The sequence below is a fragment of the Bombus fervidus genome, chromosome 10 (genome assembly GCF_041682495.2).
Source record: "Bombus fervidus isolate BK054 chromosome 10, iyBomFerv1, whole genome shotgun sequence".
Lineage (NCBI taxonomy): Eukaryota > Metazoa > Arthropoda > Insecta > Hymenoptera > Apidae > Bombus > Bombus fervidus.
The window spans coordinates 1,771,419-1,777,418 of record NC_091526.1 but is presented as its reverse complement, the minus strand read 5'-3'; positions in this window follow the sequence as shown (position 1 = coordinate 1,777,418).

The following is a 6,000-nucleotide window of genomic DNA, read 5'->3' as shown; positions in this document are numbered from 1 at the left end:
TATACTATTTCTTTATATCGTAATACGTTATATAGTGTTACCTTATAACGTATAACGTTATATACAATAACCTTATAACGTATAACGTTATGAAGCATTACGTTATAACGTATAACGTTATATACTATTACCTTATAAAGTATAACATTTTGTAGAATTACTTTAAAACGTACAACGTTATATAGTGTTACGTTATAACGTATATCGTTGTATACCATTACCATATAACGTATAACGTTATGTAGCACTACGTTATAACGTATAACGTTATATACGATTTCCTTATATCTTATAGCGTTATGTAGCGTTACGTTATAACGTATAACGTTATATACTATTTCCTTCTAACGTATAACGTTATGTAGCATTACGTTATAACGTATAACGTTATATACGATTACCTTATATCTTATAACCTTATGCAGCATTATGTTATAACGTATAACGTTATACACAATAACCTTATACGTATAACGTTATGTAGCATTCCGTTATAACGTATAACGTTATATACTATTACCTTATATCGTATAACGTTATGTACCATTACGTTATAACGTATAACGTTATATACTATTACCTTATATCGTATAACGTTGTGTAGCATTACGTTATAACGTATAACGTTATATACTATTACCTTATATCGTATAACGATATGTAGCATAACGTTATAACGTATAACGTTATATACTATTACCTTATATCGTATAACGATATGTAGCATTACGTTATAACGTATAACGTTATATACGATTACCTTATATCTTATAACGTTATGTAGCGTTACGTTATAACGTATAACGTTATATACTATTACCTTATAACGTATAACGTTGTATACCATTACCATATAACGTATAACGTTATATACTATTACCTTATATCGTATAACGATATGTAGCATTACGTTATAACGTATAACGTTATATACGATAACCTTATATCTTATAACGTTATGCAGCATTACGTTATAATGTATAACGCTATATACCATTTCTTTATATCGTAATACGTTATATAGTGTTACCTTATAACGTATAACGTTATATACCATAACCTTATAACGTATAACGTTATGAAGCATTACGTTATAACGTATAACGTTATATACGATTACCTTATATCTTATAACGTTATGTAGCGTTACGATATAACGTATAACGTTATATACTATTACCTTATAACGTATAACGTTGTATACCATTACCATATAACGTATAACGTTATGTAGCACTACGTGATAGCGTATAACGCTGTATACCATTACCTTATAACGTCTAATGTAATGTAGCATTACGTTCTAACGTATAATGTTATATACTATTACCTTATATCGTGATACGTTATACACTGTTACCTTATAACGTTATACGTTATATACTATTACCTTATATCGTATAACGATATGTAGCATTACGTTATAACCTACAACGTTATATACGATTACCTTATATCTTATAACGTTTTGCAGCATTACGTTATAACGTATAACGTTATATACTATTTCTTTATATCGTAATACGTTATATAGTGTTACCTTATAACGTATAACGTTATATACAATAACCTTATAACGTATAACGTTATGAAGCATTACGTTATAACGTATAACGTTATATACTATTACCTTATAAAGTATAACATTTTGTAGAATTACTTTAAAACGTACAACGTTATATAGTGTTACGTTATAACGTATATCGTTGTATACCATTACCATATAACGTATAACGTTATGTAGCACTACGTTATAACGTATAACGTTATATACGATTTCCTTATATCTTATAGCGTTATGTAGCGTTACGTTATAACGTATAACGTTATATACTATTTCCTTCTAACGTATAACGTTATGTAGCATTACGTTATAACGTATAACGTTATATACGATTACCTTATATCTTATAACCTTATGCAGCATTATGTTATAACGTATAACGTTATACACAATAACCTTATACGTATAACGTTATGTAGCATTCCGTTATAACGTATAACGTTATATACTATTACCTTATATCGTATAACGTTATGTACCATTACGTTATAACGTATAACGTTATATACTATTACCTTATATCGTATAACGTTGTGTAGCATTACGTTATAACGTATAACGTTATATACTATTACCTTATATCGTATAACGATATGTAGCATAACGTTATAACGTATAACGTTATATACTATTACCTTATATCGTATAACGATATGTAGCATTACGTTATAACGTATAACGTTATATACCATTACGTTATAACGCATAACGTTATGTAGCATTACGTTATAACTTATAACGTTATATACAATTACCTTATAACGTATAGCGTTATGTAGCATTACGTTATAGCGTATAACGTTATATACTATTACCTTATATCTTATTACGTTATGCAGCATTACGTTATAACGTAAAACGTTATATACGATTACCTTATATCTTATAACGTTATGTAGCATTACGTTATAACGTATAACTTTATATACTACTACCTTATAACGTATAACGATATGTAGCATTACGTTATAACGTATAACGTTGTATACCATTACGTTATAACGCATAACGTTATGTAGCACTACGTTATAACTTATAACGTTATATACAATTACCTTATAACGTATAACGCTATGTAGCATTACGTTATAGCGTATAACGTTGTATACCATTACCTTATAACGTATAACGTTATGTAGCGTTACGCTATAACGTATAACGTTATACACTATTACCTTATAACGTATAACGATATGTAGCATTACGTTATAACGTATACCGTTATATACCATTTCGTTATAACGCATAACGTTATGTAGCATTACGTTATAACATATAACGTTATATACAATTACCTTATAACGTATAACGTTATGTAGCATTACGTTATAGCGTATAACGTTATATACTATTACCTTATAACTTATTACGTTATGCAGCATTACGTTATAACGTATAACGTTATATACTACTTCTTTATATCGTAATACGTTATATAGTGTTACCTTATAACGCATAACGTTATACACAATAACGTTATAACGTATAACGTTATGTAGCATTACGTTATAACGTATAACTTTATATACTATTACCTTATAACGTATAACGATATGTAGCATTACGTTATAACGTATAACGTTATATACTATTACCTTATTACGTATAACGTTGTGTAGCATTACGTTATAACGTATAACGTTATATACTATTACCTTATATCGTATAACGATATGTAGCATTACGTTATAACGTATAACGTTATATACGATAACCTTATATCTTATAACGTTATGCAGCATTACGTTATAATGTATAACGCTATATACCATTTCTTTATATCGTAATACGTTATATAGTGTTACCTTATAACGTATAACGTTATATACCATAACCTTATAACGTATAACGTTATGAAGCATTACGTTATAACGTATAACGTTATATACGATTACTTTATATCTTATAACGTTATGTAGCGTTACGATATAACGTATAACGTTATATACTATTACCTTATAACGTATAACGTTGTATACCATTACCATATAACGTATAACGTTATGTAGCACTACGTGATAGCGTATAACGCTGTATACCATTACCTTATAACGTCTAATGTAATGTAGCATTACGTTCTAACGTATAATGTTATATACTATTACCTTATATCGTGATACGTTATACACTGTTACCTTATAACGTTATACGTTATATACTATTACCTTATATCGTATAACGATATGTAGCATTACGTTATAACCTACAACGTTATATACGATTACCTTATATCTTATAACGTTTTGCAGCATTACGTTATAACGTATAACGTTATATACTATTTCTTTATATCGTAATACGTTATATAGTGTTACCTTATAACGTATAACGTTATATACAATAACCTTATAACGTATAACGTTATGAAGCATTACGTTATAACGTATAACGTTATATACTATTACCTTATAAAGTATAACATTTTGTAGAATTACTTTAAAACGTACAACGTTATATAGTGTTACGTTATAACGTATATCGTTGTATACCATTACCATATAACGTATAACGTTATGTAGCACTACGTTATAACGTATAACGTTATATACGATTTCCTTATATCTTATAGCGTTATGTAGCGTTACGTTATAACGTATAACGTTATATACTATTTCCTTCTAACGTATAACGTTATGTAGCATTACGTTATAACGTATAACGTTATATACGATTACCTTATATCTTATAACCTTATGCAGCATTATGTTATAACGTATAACGTTATACACAATAACCTTATACGTATAACGTTATGTAGCATTCCGTTATAACGTATAACGTTATATACTATTACCTTATATCGTATAACGTTATGTACCATTACGTTATAACGTATAACGTTATATACTATTACCTTATATCGTATAACGTTGTGTAGCATTACGTTATAACGTATAACGTTATATACTATTACCTTATATCGTAATACGTTATATAGTGTTACCTTATAACGCATAACGTTATACACAATAACGTTATAACGTATAACGTTATGTAGCATTACGTTATAACGTATAACTTTATATACTATTACCTTATAACGTATAACGATATGTAGCATTACGTTATAACGTATAACGTTATATACTATTACCTTATTACGTATAACGTTGTGTAGCATTACGTTATAACGTATAACGTTATATACTATTACCTTATATCGTATAACGATATGTAGCATTACGTTATAACGTATAACGTTATATACGATAACCTTATATCTTATAACGTTATGCAGCATTACGTTATAATGTATAACGCTATATACCATTTCTTTATATCGTAATACGTTATATAGTGTTACCTTATAACGTATAACGTTATATACCATAACCTTATAACGTATAACGTTATGAAGCATTACGTTATAACGTATAACGTTATATACGATTACCTTATATCTTATAACGTTATGTAGCGTTACGATATAACGTATAACGTTATATACTATTACCTTATAACGTATAACGTTGTATACCATTACCATATAACGTATAACGTTATGTAGCACTACGTGATAGCGTATAACGCTGTATACCATTACCTTATAACGTCTAATGTAATGTAGCATTACGTTCTAACGTATAATGTTATATACTATTACCTTATATCGTGATACGTTATACACTGTTACCTTATAACGTTATACGTTATATACTATTACCATATATCGTATAACGATATGTAGCATTACGTTATAACCTACAACGTTATATACGATTACCTTATATCTTATAACGTTTTGCAGCATTACGTTATAACGTATAACGTTATATACTATTTCTTTATATCGTAATACGTTATATAGTGTTACCTTATAACGTATAACGTTATATACAATAACCTTATAACGTATAACGTTATGAAGCATTACGTTATAACGTATAACGTTATATACTATTACCTTATAAAGTATAACATTTTGTAGAATTACTTTAAAACGTACAACGTTATATAGTGTTACGTTATAACGTATATCGTTGTATACCATTACCATATAACGTATAACGTTATGTAGCACTACGTTATAACGTATAACGTTATATACGATTTCCTTATATCTTATAGCGTTATGTAGCGTTACGTTATAACGTATAACGTTATATACTATTTCCTTCTAACGTATAACGTTATGTAGCATTACGTTATAACGTATAACGTTATATACGATTACCTTATATCTTATAACCTTATGCAGCATTATGTTATAACGTATAACGTTATACACAATAACCTTATACGTATAACGTTATGTAGCATTCCGTTATAACGTATAACGTTATATACTATTACCTTATATCGTATAACGTTATGTACCATTACGTTATAACGTATAACGTTATATACTATTACCTTATATCGTATAACGTTGTGTAGCATTACGTTATAACGTATAACGTTATATACTATTACCTTATATCGTATAACGATATGTA